The sequence below is a fragment of the Aythya ferina genome (genome assembly GCF_964211825.1).
Source record: "Aythya ferina genome assembly, chromosome: 2".
In the NCBI taxonomy this organism is placed as follows: Eukaryota; Metazoa; Chordata; class Aves; order Anseriformes; family Anatidae; genus Aythya; species Aythya ferina.
Genome location: NC_140297.1, coordinates 56,795,665 through 56,810,303, shown reverse-complemented (window position 1 = coordinate 56,810,303; position 14,639 = coordinate 56,795,665). Strand labels below are relative to the sequence as shown.

The following is a 14,639-nucleotide window of genomic DNA, read 5'->3' as shown; positions in this document are numbered from 1 at the left end:
GTCACTTACTCCTTATATGCTCCTAAAAGCCTTAAGCAGGACATAAGAGGTACACAGCAGCAAATTTTAGCCTGGATAAAGAGAACTTTTCAGATTTCAGCAAAGCTTTCAATACTCTTTCTCGCAGTATCCTTCTGGACAAAATGTCCATCATACAGCTAGAAAGAAACATAATGTGATAGGTGAACAGTTGGCTGACAGTTGGTTTACAGTAAATGAGGTAACATCAGGCTGATGGCTGGTCACTAGTAAGGTTCCATAGGGCTTCATTTTAGGGCCAGTTCTCCTTAATATTTTCATAAATGACTTGGATGCAGGACTTGAAGGTATACTGAGTAAGTTAGCATATGACATGGGAGGAGCTGTTGAATACTCTGAGCTGTTGAATTGGGAGGAGCTGTTGACACCCTTGAGGGTAGGCAGGACTTGCAGAGTACTTGACAACTTAGAGGGCTTGGCAATCACCAACAGTATGAAGTATAACAGGAGCAAGTGCCAGATTCTGCACCTGGGGCAGGGCAATTTGGGATCTACGTACAGACTGAGGGACAGGCAGCCCCACAGAAAGGGATCTGAGGTTGGTGGTAAGTTGAATAGGAGCCAATGCTGTGCCTTGGCAGCCAAAAGAGCCAACTTTATCCTGAGGTGCATAGAGGACAGCATTGCCAAACAGTCAAGGTAAGTGATTGTCCTGCTCTGCTTTGTGTTGGTGCAGCTCGAGCACTGTACACATTTTTGGGATCCACAATATATAAAAGTTATAAAACTACTAGAGACCATCCAAAGGAGGGCTACAAAGATGATGAAGGGTCTAGAGGGCAAGACATATGAGGACGAGTGGTAAAAGTCACTTGGTTTGTTTAGCCTAGAGAAGAGGAGACTGAGGGTAGACCTTGTGGTCTACAGCTTCTTCACGACAGAGTGGAGGGGCAGGCACTGATCTCTTCTCTCTGGTGACCAGTGATAGAACCTGACTGAATGGCATTAAGCTGTGATAGGGAAGATTCAGGTTGTATATTAGGAAAAGGTTCTTCACTGGGATGGTGGTCAGGCAACAAGTCTGCTGGTATTCAAGAAGCATTTGGACAATACTCTCAGACAGCAGTTGTTACTGTCTTGAAAACTGTCTTGGTGAGAAATCAGCAAAGTCATTCATAGTCATCCTCTTTTAATTTTAATTAGTGTCTGTCTTTGGTCTTAGAAGGTCAGTTCTACTAAATGTCATTTTATAAAAGTGTTTTAAGACATTTGAGAAGGACAGATATCTAAGAAGAATGTCATCATTTCAAATATCCAGAGAATTACAGGTATATAGTACAGGCAAGTCTTTCAAGATTGGTTAGATATTTTGTATGTTATATATTCATTGCTCAAAGTAAGAACAATTTTCAGCAACTATCCTGTAAAAAGTTCGTTTAAAGATACTTCAAACTGTACTTTCAAAATTCATCTTTTCCTGAGAAGCATTTATAAGGCACAGATTTGGCATACAGCTGTATCTCTTCCCTTGAGGCTATTGTATGCCAATCATTTGTCCAGATGGGATTTTTTTTTTATTATTATTTTGTACTTTCTTTTAAAATATTTAGAACTGATCACAGCTTATGGGATCTTTCTGACATCAGATGTATTCAATAATCTAATACAGTCTGGAATAATCTGTGTTCTTGTTTAAAATAAACAAATAAATAAATCCACAGAATTCAGTTCCTTTTCCTTCCTCACTGTCACTGACTCTTCCTTTGCCTGAACCTAGTGCTAAAATAAAATGGGAGATAAAACCTAGAAGCTTATAATAACATGAAAATACCTTCAGAAAATTGTGAAACCAAATCAGAGGCTCAGAAATAATTGTTTGAAAATAATACCTTCCTGAGGCATATCTTCCTTTCTTTCTGCTTGTTGTGTCCATGATCCAAACAATAACAACAACCACCACCACCACCAACCAACAACAGCAACAACAAACACACAAATGAAACAGGCCAGGGACAGTGAGGCCTATTAGTGCACTCAAGACCCTGGCAATCTTGTCGCACACATGTGCCATCAAATTGCTGGTGATAAGTTTTTTGGGGTAGGTTTAGATTAGATATTAGGAAGAAATTCTTCACTACAGTGGCAATGAGGTGCTGGAATTGGCTGCCCAGAGAAGTTGTGGATGCTTCCTTCTTGGACCTGTTCAAGGTCAGGTTGGGTGGGCCTTTGGGCAACCTGGTCTAGTGGGAGCTGCTGTCCCTGCCCATGGCAAGGGGATTGGAACTGGATGATGTTTAAGGTCCATCCAACCCAAAACATTCCATGATTCTATGATTCTGTGATTTTATGAAGGTTTTACATGCTGATGATGACACAGAGAACTCTGAAGCCACTCTTAGGAGCAGTGGAGAGTGATCTTGAGTGTGACTGCATTTACTTGAGATAAAAGAATTGACACTACAGAATCAAAGTTAATGTCCCTACCTGTTTGCTACCTAAGATGACAGTCCAAAAATAATTTGAAGTTAGTCAACTTGCATTAGAGATTCTTATTCAGAAAGACTATCATATTATCCTAAAATAAGCAGGAGGAAAAAAAAAAAATAATCTTGGACAGAAACAGGTTGTTCCCTGCTTATTCTGTGAGCAAGTTAATTGTTGACATGATGACATGATAGGCAAATCTGGTACTATGAGTAAAGGCCATATGGTCAAGTCAGAACGTTGCTGAGGATGCATTTCATGTATGTCATATCTATCACTGTCTAGAGATTACAATTTCTCAGTTGAAATTTGCAATCTGATGAGGGCATCTTACTTATATTGCACTGTGCTTTTCATCACTGAGCACTGCAAATGTTTTTCTCAATGACAAGTTACATAACTGTCTTGTCTTTGGAGTTCAGCACCGTCTTTTTCTTGAGCCATTTTTTTGTTAGTAATTAGTTAGGAAAAGGACTTAGCCACTAAATCAGAATCATTACACACTAAGAAAGTCTTATTACAGCAATTCATCTGAATGCTGTTTTTCATGGTCAGCAAGATGATTGTCAAAAAAAACAGGAACTCAACACCAACATTAGTAGCAGTCCAAATTTCTAGTCCATATAGAGATTGAAAGATAATTAATGTTACTTCTGGAAAAAAAAAATATATATATATATATGTATATTAATAATAATAATAATTAATAATAAACAGAACAGTGAATAACTTTGGTCATTAAAGGCTGAAAGTATAAAGGAAACAGATTCTCCTTTGTGGTCATCAGTGTTTACTTTGATAATAAGTGAAGTAGCACTGTCACATCCAAGAAGTGTTGGGGATCTTTGAAATGCTCATTACTGTGCTAATAACTGGACATGGTATGAAATGGAATTTGATTGAGAACTCCTCTGAGAAGATACATTCCATTGCCTCCTTTCCATAAATTGTGAAGTCTGCCAAGACAAGAGTGGTCAAGATGAGAACACTGATATAAGTGTGAAGTGACCATTTTCTGTAGGTCCTTCTTCAAAACATTGCTTCTTATTTGTAATAAAGTCATCACAAGAACATATTAAAATAGACCAATAAAGTAGTAATCTCCATTTCTGAAGAAACATTTTCAGTAAATTCTTTCAAATGTTTCCTGAAAAACTGTGAGCTTATAAAGAATGATCAGTTTTATTTCACCTAGATACAATAGTCAGAACAATGCTCATGAAAGATAGAATGGTACCGTAGTTATGCCTTACCAATGGAGAAATATATTCAGCTTGTTCACAGAGTAATGTATTCGTGAATTGGTTATATTTATAGAAAGATCAATTCTGGATGTACCAACATAAACAAAATGACACCATCAGAATCTGTCAAGATCATGGCATGTTAATATGGCGTGTTAGAAGTGCACATCCAGTGACAGTTTTTAAGCAACTGTTTGCTGCTTTTACAGGATGTTTTCTTGAAACTTGACCTCCCCTGAAATTACAGCAATTTGTCTGTGAAGATGCTACAGGTGTGCAGATGCCAGTCACACATTGAGATAATACACGTAAAGGTATTGAAAGAGTTATAGCTATAGTATTGATGTTTTTAAAGGTCCTGATCCTTGTTGTATTCGAGGATGAGCTGAGAAGTTTTCGACCCTAGAAGCTGTTGCAGCATGTGCAAGATATTGCAGAAAGATGTCATGTTTGCTTTCTCTTGTTCCCTTTTTCTGACTCTGTTTAAGACTCATTTGTGTGACTATTGTTAATGTTATACGTTACAAAGTTATATTCACTAGACACTTGCCACAAGTTTCTTCAGACACGTGCAATCAACTCCACAAGGATAACAATCATCATGTTTACTACTATAATTAGTATGGATATTCCTGGATCATTATGATCCAGGCACCAGAGTGCCCAAACTTGTTGCCTCCAAAACAAATCTATTTTGTAGCAGTTCACCCTGTCTCAGACAACCAGCTATCTTCTTTTCTGGGACCTCCTTTTATGATTCACAAGGAAATCATGGAGCAAATTAATTTTTCTGGCAGCCACTTTCATTCCCAAAGATTCTACAGTCCTTTTCCCATTGCTTGTTTGGAAGTAAGACATCCATAATGAGATCAAAATGCATGTTTTTGTTATTAGTTGTATGTCTGATCATGTTATGGAACTGCACAGTCCTTGCATGTAACATCAACACCTAATAGGAAATACCTACTCATTTTAGCATGTGATTGATTAACTATACCCTTCTTTTTGGAATTTAATTGTTTGATTTGACAAAAATATTTTAAGTTTCAGTTAGCTAATTCCATAGCTGAGTGTTTAAAAATAGGGAATGTGTTCATGGCCTAATACAAGGACCATGTATGCAGTGCTGCATATGGGGCTATAGCTTGATATATCCTCAATATATCCTAGATAAAGACGATGCATTAATACATTCTTTTTGTGCAATGTACACATACTGAATATTGCATTTGAAAATTATTTTTAATATTTTCATCCACAAAAAAAAAAAAAAAAAAAAAAATCAAGAACGTTCTTTATTATATATATTCTGTGGAGTTAGACATTTCTGTGCCCAAGAATCGTTTAGGATACTTTCCAAGAAAAAAGCATATTCTTTCAGTATAGAAAAATGCCAAATGACATCTCTGCAAAATGCAGCTAAGACTCATTTAGAGGGAGAGATTTGAGTATCTCAATCTGTAGCACACTCAAATGGATTTTTTACCAAGACCATCATGTATAGCTAATGTAGTGAAAATCTCTGTGAGACCTGTCTATAAACTTGAAGGTAATACTAAAAAGAAAGAGGACAAGTTATTAATGATCTTTCTTTGATATAGTAAATTAATAAATCAGTGTCAATTTTGTAAAGCAGCTGATTACAGTTACAAGAATAAAGAATGTATTTATGAGTCAAATCCATCAATTCTATTTTAGACCATCTATTTTTATATAACCCTGCAATTGTGGAAAGTGAAAAGAAAAAAAAAAAAAAAAGAGATATTTGCAAGCATTTAGGGGTTCATTTACTTTATTGATATAATTTTTAAAATGAGCAATTAGAACCCTACTGATTCTAATCATTAGCAGCTTTCAGATTCTATAAAAAAGCTATCTTATTATTGAGCCAATTATTAGACATATTTGCAATTACTCCTTGTGTCACAGTAACTTTAAGGACTTCTGCAATCTTTTGTTATTCTCTCTTTTTCCCCACACTCTCTGCTTTAAGTCCTTACCTAAATCTGGAGTTCTTAGCTCTATCCTTTCTTCTTAGCATTTTATTTCCTATATTAATTCTTTCCTCTTCATTTACAAAGCAGTGAGTACTTGTGTTTTTATTTCAAGTGTTCAAAAGAATCTTTTTTCATTTCATTGTACTTCTCATGTAAATGAAGGAAGTGAGTTGTCCTCAGAATGAGGAACAAAGCAGCAACTACTGTGATGATATCCACAGACCCTCACAGGAAGCAATGGACAGAAATACTCCTCTGTATCTGTTTTTCTTTTATGAAATGTCTCTGAAGACAGTATTGCAAAACATCTTATACTCCCTCAGTGATCCATAGGGTTCTGTTGTTCCTGTTGTCACAGTCCACATAGTCCACATATATAGATCATAGACGTGAAGAATGATTGCAATAATTTAACATAACTTTCTGCATCATAATGGCCACAGGGTTTCCTGTTCCAAGTCCCCAGATTTCTGATTGTGCTACAGTATGTCCATTATACCATTATTCCATAATAACTTGGTGTTCCTTATATCTTGAGTTACAATGTTACAATGTTACAACGGATAGTTCCTCTCATTAAAAGAAAAAAAGATCAAAACAACCATTTAATATTCCTAATACGCATCAATGGAATGTCCACTTTTAGTTACTGATGTTTTAAATTTTTCTATTATGAGAAGAAAATTCAAATAAATGTTTCATGGCATAAAAGGTTTGCAGTATAGTTGGCTGAGTAAGTGAAGATCAAACTCCCCCTGCTACATAAAATAATTTTAAAACTCATTAAAAGATAAAATCAGGAAGGTGAAATTGGCAGACATATTCTGTGTGTTTTGATCACACACATAAACATATATAGAGACTACAAATTTACATCTTAATAGATTGTTTACTTAGGATTTAGATTTTCTTTCCTTATAAATTGCTTCTGCAGACTATAGGTCATTCTTTTATCTGTTTTCTCTTTTCTCTTTGTCCATGTTTATGGACAGAGCAAGAAGCTGAGATGTCCTTGGCTTAGTATAAGCACTGCTCTGCAACAATTAAAACATCGGGGTGTTATCAGCACTCTTCTCATCCTAAGCCAAAACATAGCATTCTACCAGCTACTAGGAAGAAAATTAACTCTGTTCTAACTGAAACCAGGACAGGATACTAGAATTTCTTGCAGAATTTTGGTGCTAGTCTTAGTAATGGAGGAAAAGGTGAAGGTATACTATTAACAGTTCCATCATTTCATTCTACTTATTTAACTATGAGCACTTCATCCTCTACAAAATTCAAAAATCTCCATCATTTTTACAGGGCGTAAATATTTTCATGTATAATGTTTAACATATTTTGAAAACATAAGGGGAAACTCAATGTTTGAGTTAAAAAGATGTCTGTTTTATTCAAAGCATGGTGTTCAAGTTCTTACCATCATTTTGTCAATTTCTCCTGTTCAAAGTTTCCACCATCCTACATGAAAAATTGGTATCATATCTATCATCCAGAAACGGAGAATAAGGTGAAACAGAGGGATAAATTATGCCAAAAGTTAGAAAATAGGTCCACAACAACATGAAAAATAATATATTGATGTTCTGACATTATACTGCTCAATCACAATACCGTATAAAAATAATTTCTGTTAATTATTTTCAAATAAAGTTTTATTTTATTGATTCCATATTTTTCTTATAATTCTTCATGACAATTTTTAACTTCTGTATATCTGTATTTAAATATATTAATAACCAGTTATACAAAAGGAGGCAAAATATTTAAATTGCTTCAAAACTTGATGACCTACACTAATCATAGAGCCAGAATGTTTAAGCAGCTTGTCAGAATGAGATTATTACCATTGAGGCCTTCTCTAACTGCATAGCATTCAATATTTACAATGGTTTTCAAGGAGCTCTAGAAGTAACACCAGGTGGAATTTATTATGGTGCTATGTGTTGTAGGCAATTCCTTGTTTGAGAAGGAATTTTATTTGAATTTAGCTTCTAGATCAGGCAAATGGTGCAAAGCAGAGTTAATATATTCATAGAACCGTAGAATGGCTTGGCTTGGAAGGGACCTTAAAGATCATCTAGTTACAATTCCCCTGCCATAGGAAGCGGTGCCACCCACTAGATCAGGTTGGCCGAGGCCCCATCCAGCCTGGCCTTGAACACCTCCAGGGATGGGGCAGCCACAGCTTCTCTTGGTAAGCTGTTCCAGTGCCTCACTACCCTTACAGTGAAGAATTTTCTCCTAATGTCTAGTCTAAATTTATGCTCTTTTAAGACCATTCCCCCTTGTCCTATCGTTATCTACCTGAGTAAAGAGTCCTTCTCCATCCTTTTCGTAAGACCCCTTTAAGTATTGAAAGGTCAGAATGAGGCGTCCCCAGAGCCTTCTCTTCTCCAGGCTGAAAATCCCCATCTCTCTCAGCCTTTCTTCACAGAAGTGTTTCAGCTCTCTGGTCATCTTTGTGGCCCTCCTTTAGACTCACTCTAACAGGTCCACATCTTTCTTGTGCTGGGGGTCCCAAACCTGGATGCAGAACTCCAGGTGGGGCCTCAAGAGGGCAGAGTAGAGGGGACAATCACCTCCCTCTACCTGCACTCCTCTGTTGATGTAGCCCAGGATGCAGTTGGCCTTCTGGGCTGCAGGCATGCAATGCTGACTCATACTGAGCTTTTTGTACACCAGAACCCCCAAGTTTCTCTCCACAGGAATGCTCTCAGTAAGTTCTTCACTCAGTCTGTTCTCCTGTTTGGGATAGCCCTGACCCAGGTGCAGCACCTTGCACTTGGACTTTGTATCTCTTGCCAAGTTTAGTTCTCTCAGTGCCTTGGCTTTTCTGATCCCATCCCTGCATATCTAGACAGCCTCTTCCCAGGGCACATGGCCCTGTTTCCACCATCTGTGTATTTCCTTCTTTTACCTAAATTTGACCATTTGATCTTTTCAACCATGCTGGTTTCCTACCTGGTTTATTACATATGGGAACAGAGAGCTCTTATGCTCTAAGGAAAATATCCTTTAAGATATACTTACAAGATACTCTGTCCTCAAGGACCATGTTCCATGAGATCTTGTCCCCTAATTATCTGAACAGCTGGAATTTTGCTCTACTAAATTCAGGATCCTGCCTTTGCTCTTAGACAGGCCCATATCCCTGGAGATCACAAACTGAACTATAGTATGGTCCTGCAACCCATGCTTCCTCCAGTCTTAACCTCTTTAATGGTATCTTCTACATTGGTGAATGTTATAAATGGCTCAGTCTTCAAAATAGGATTATAATCAAAGTTTACAATTTATTAAAAGAATAGAGATAAGCAAACAGTGCTGGGTGCGCCGGGAGTCTCTGCTCCACCAGGATGCACACCAGTTACATCAAGTAGCTGATTTTTATGCTCCTAGACTAATACATATTCATTACTACTTCTAAAAAAAATAGGTTATTATAATTAGCTTCTGGGATCCAGTCCCTCCTACTGGAGCATGCGCATCAGTCTCCGGTGATCCCTCTGGGGGTCTCTAGGGGTCTTTCATGCTGAAGGCTCGTGGTCTTCCTCTCCAAGTTTTTTCTTGTCCTTCCCCTTTGTACTCCTTGGCAGCATGTCAAGCTTACACAGCGTCTCCTGCAAGTTTTGTCTCCTAGCGGTCCTTCAGCTTCTTTTTTTTTCTTCTCCTTAATCTTCTGGCCACCTGGCCAGATATCAGGGGCTTGCATAGTGTCCCATTCAGAAGCCATAACAGTCACTAGTTTAGTTCTGTCACTAAGACAGAAGGTCACATTCATCATACCATGCGGCCCTAACACTGTTCCATACTGACACGAATCAGATGAATATATATAACATGAACACTAGGTCCAGTAATACTTCTCTGGTTAGTTTGTCTAATAGATTTTGCTGGTCTACCTTTTTACAGTTGCCCTTTCCTGGGTCTTGACCATTATCATTGTTGTTGTTGACACCATCTCCTTTTCTGAGCCCCAGAGAATCATATCTGTTGTGTGTGGGCACTCCAGGGACAAGGGGAAGATTTCTCACTCTGAGCAAAGACAAAGGTTTAGCCTCCCTTGTCTTGTGAGTCCATCAATTCTGCCAGTTTTGGGTTGGTAGCTACCTTACCACCCCCTTGGGAGGACTTAAGGCAGGGTTGTTGCTCAGCCAGTGCATGATACCATGCATCGATTTCTTACTCTTATTCCTGGAAGTATTGCAGCCTGCTGAGCTCCTCTCACAACATGGCAGCTTGCTCAGAGAGTTCACCTCTCTGGTCACACTTGTACTCATGGCACCCACCTCTGCCTTCAGACCCTAGGGGAACCTCCAGATTCTGGAGTTCCCTGCAACTGAGGGGTTAGGCAGCTCTTTCAGTACTTGGAAGGTCTGTCTGTGTAGAGACAACTGCCGGGGGAATTGTGTCCCATCTGTTTGGGTTTTGGTCTCAGCCCTGTAAGTATAGTGCGTGGACACCATTTATGCCTCACTGGAAGCCTCTTCTTTCTTCTCCCAGAATAGAGGGTAGAGATTGGTCCACCTCCTGCCTTGCCTTCTCACCCTGCCTGCACACTGACATGCCAGCTGCTGTGCCATGCCCTGACTGCCCACTCTGTTGGCTACACTCCTGGCCACTCACATGTCCCAGGGGCTGCCTTTGTATATGAGGGGGTGATGAGTCCATTCTGGGCCCTGCCCAAGCCTTATCAGCTGCCCTCACAAAGGCTGCTAAGTCCTGGCAACTCCTTTGACTGCCTCGAAGGGGCCTGTGCTGGGTCTAGCTGGGAAGAAGTTAACTTTCCCTGCAGCAGCCCATACAGTTCTGTGCTCTGCACTTGTAGCTAGAACAGCAGTGGTATCACACCAGTGTTGTGTCTACTGCTGAGCAATACTGGCACAGCACCAGGACTCCCTCCAAGCCCCCAAGAGCCAGCAGGATGGGGGTGGGCAAGTGATGGGGAGGGAACATCACCAGGGCAGCTGACCTAAACTGACCAAAGGGATATTCCATACCATATGATATCACACTGAGCAATAAAAGGTGGGAAAGGGGAAGGAAGGGTGATTCTTGTTGTGGAAGAGTCTGTCCTCCCGAACAACTGCTACGCATATTGAGGCCCTGCTTCCCAGGACGTGGCTGAACATTGCTCATTGATGGAAAGTAGAAAATAACTGCATAACTGTGCTTCCATGCGGCTTTTTTTTTTTTTTTTTTTTTTTTTTTCCCTTTTCCTTTTAATTAAATCATCTTTATCTCAAACCTTGAGCTTTGTGTCATATTTTCTCCCCCTTCCTCTTTGAGGAGGGTGAGTGAGAGAGCGGTCATGGTGGAACTCTGCTGTCCACCCGAGTAAAACCACCACAGAGCCTCAATGTAGGGAACCCTCTGCACACCTTGATTCCCTGCCTCACTGCAGAACACATCTGCCCTGGAGCCGATCACCTCAGTGAGTCAACAGTTAAGATTTCCTTAACATTTCTTAGTGCACTCTTCTGAAATATGGGATTTAACTCTAGGATTTATTCAAATTTGTCCCTACCTTTAGTTTGATCTGACTTAAATTAATTTTAATTGAATCAAGCCATAACTATTTTCTATGACCTAGACCTCTGCCTCCTTATCTCTTATGTCTCAATTAGCATCACTTTTTTACTTTTTTTTTTTTTTTTTCTTTTTTTCAGTTCAGCTACTATTTGAACAAACAAACAAGCAAACAGAATAAAACCCTATATTATCTGTAACACTGAGGAGTTTCTAGGCTCTATTATTGTTAGGAGCACTTAATCTCCATTCTGTCTCTCACGAATAAGCTCCTCTTGATATTTATTTCTCTACAGATTTCGAGAAATCACAGTATCACAGAATCCCAGAATGGCTGAGGTTAGAAAGGACCTCTGGAGATCAGCTTGTCCAACCCCCCTGCCAAGCAGGGTGACGTAAAGCATGTTGCACAGGATCCCATCCAGGCAGGTTTTGAATATCTCCAAAGAAGCAGACTCCTCAGCCTTTCTGAGCAACCTGTTCCAGTGCTTTTCACCCTCACTGTAAATAAATGCTTTCTCATATTCAGTCAGAACTTCCTGTGCTTCAGTTTGTGCCTGTTGCCTTTTGTTCTGTTGCTGGGCATCACTGAAAAGAGTCCAGCCCCATCATCTTGACACCCTCCCTTCAACTATTTGTACAGATTGATAAGCTCCCCTCTCAGTCTTCTCTTTTCCAAGCTAAACAGGTCCAACTTTCTCAGCCTCTCATATTAGAAATGTTCCATTCCCCTAAAAAAAAAAAAAAAAAAAAAAAAAAAAAAAAAAAACCTCTACCAATTTCCAATTTTGACACAGGAATGTGTACCAGATTCACAGTATTATTGTAGTAAAAATGTTTTAATAACCCTCCCTAAAAAAATAATGTGATGTTTATTTTTCCTTCTTAACCCTTAATAGCCCATTTATAAATGTATGTGTTAACCTACTGCTTTAACTGTTTCTCCAGTTCCATAGCAGCATACCCTCTTCAATGCATGCTTTATCATCACAATTGCTCTTCTGTCATGTTCCAATAATCTTTATAACACCCTAGATCATATTTTGCTCCAGTAGTTCATACCTTTCCATCTTGTTGCTCATTTTTTATCCAGAAAACCTAGCCACTGCCTAGCCCTGTAACTTTCACTCTGTCAAACCCTCTTAATCAACAATCACAACAAAAAAACAGACCACAAACAGGTACAAAAATAAGATTGAAAAAAATGTATATCCTCCATGATCTTCTAATTCTTGGAAGTCTATAGATGTTAGCATCTCAAAACTATAGGGAATATATTTTCTGCTTGATATTATGGGAAACACCCCTCTCCCCACCAAAAAAATCTATTTGTTTACTGCTTTCTTATTATCCCATTGACTTTGAACCAAACACAGCCCATGAAGAGAGGGTTTTTATTACCTTCTCTGAGGGGTCAGACAGAACAGGAGGGCTTCTTTGGAGAACTCTTGCCAGACTACAGGATTAGATATTGTTGCTCCTAACTATAAAAGCAAATTAAGCAGATCTCACCATGACACAGATGCAGAGTCACATCACATCTGGAGGTTATTTCCTGCACCAAAATCTCGTAACTCTGCCTGCTGGTCCAAGCAATCCACAATTCCATTCTACCACAAGCCACAGTATAAGGTAAAGAGAACAGCAGCTCTGAATCTACAGAACAAGGCAGGGATCTAACCCATAAGATACCAGAAAAGCAGATAGACAGTTAACACACAGTTATATATGACTTAATACTAGAGGAGGAAAGATACAAGTACTTAGGATTCTAGGTAATAAATACATTTTTAAAAACTTGGCTAGTATGCTCTTCTCATCTTGTTGATTCACTTGCTTGCACTTCTGCAAAACTATCTACAATGATGAGATCTTATTTGCAGTTTTCTAAAAAGTACTAATTTTGTTGAAATGTGGTAAGTTCTTAGTGATATTTTATTAAAAACTTCTAGAGAAACACACATCCTACAATATGAAAGCATACCTCCCTGCATAAATAAGCTTCAAGTTTTATTAAAAATCATAATACCCCATAATATATTATGAAATATTAATTTCATATTCATAACTACTGTCACAAGATATTTCCTGAAACATAATGCAAAATATAAAGAAGATATCAGAGCCAAGTTTTAATAAGGTAGAGGCATAAGATAATAAAAACAGTTCTCTTACAAAAAGTAGCTTAAGGCATCACTGACCACCTGTCCCTCATGACTGTTCCTTTGAACATCCGTGTCTTGTTGGTCAACCTTGTTGATATTCTCTTTATTTTCCTCATGGATAAAATTGTTCACTGCAAAAAGGACTGTTCAGCAGTTTTGAGATTTGACGTAGAAGCTTTCAGTCTTGCACCTTTCTTTGGCTTTTTGTCCCAGTTCACAATTTCTTCAAATCTTTGCACTTAAGTTCCTTATCCTACTGGAATGTAAAATCCTGTCTTTCAACCACACTAATTGCCCATGGTGAATGAGAGTAACTAACTAACACAGAAAAGTGATCTTAAAATCCACTTAATTTAGACAATGGAAAGTACAGTATACTGTTAATAATACTGTTATTCAAAGCTTATGCACCTGAGTCTATGTCTACTTCAGCATGTATATACCTTCTGCCCTCCTTCTCAGGAGACTTTCTTCAGATTGCGCATTTATAAATGAACTTCTAGAAAACTGAGTAAGGTGACCATTTCCTTTTCATTTAACTCGTGAAGACTGAATGATAATGAAGGAGGAGAAAATAGATCACAGTTTACAAGGTTATGGAACACATCTAGCCCATAACTCTTCTTATTAACTAAAGAAGTATTGCACTGAGGAAGACAAGTCAATATCAAATGGCTAGTCAGTGTCCTTTCAGTGCTGCAGCTCAAAGTGGGACAGATTTGCCACTAAGAATATTTTGATTAGCTCAATGGTTGATATACAAAGCTAGTGTTATCTCTCTTGTGACGATGTTAAATGCCACTACACAAATCTCAGCATTTTTGCAATCATTGGCAAAGCAGCACAAATTAGTATCTGGAAAATTAAAATAACAGGCAGAAATGACAGTTCACGTGATAAAGTGAAAGGAATCACTGAAATCTGAGATCCTGATTCTTTTCTTGTCCCTGCTAATCCCTTAAATCCAGATGCTTTTGATTGTCTTCCATTGCATTTCCCATAGCACTCCAACGGAAATATCCTGTTATATACAGATCATCAATCATGTCTGTCCTGGTTTCAGTCGATGAGATACTTTCCCTTGAAGCAGGCTTTATTACAGAGCAGGTTCTCATCATGGTGGAGAATGCACTTTAGACTGCAATAGGAGAGAACTATCTGTGTGAACTCTATTCTTGATCTTCTTGGTCACCTAATCAGGAAAAGCCTAGTGCAAGTATGTTTTCCATGTAGAACTG

The 14,639-nt window shown here is 38.5% G+C and overlaps 1 long non-coding RNA gene across 1 annotated transcript in view; it reads left to right on the top strand.

Moving 5' to 3' along the window:
* Positions 1-497: 497 nt before the first annotated feature.
* LOC311433055 overlaps positions 498-14,639 on the top strand; it is a 25,007-nt gene continuing 10,865 nt past the window's right edge. The window contains exons 1-2 of the long non-coding RNA XR_014690531.1: positions 498-678; positions 3,917-4,021. This is a non-coding gene — a long non-coding RNA (uncharacterized lncRNA). The remainder of the gene's footprint in view (positions 679-3,916; positions 4,022-14,639) is intronic.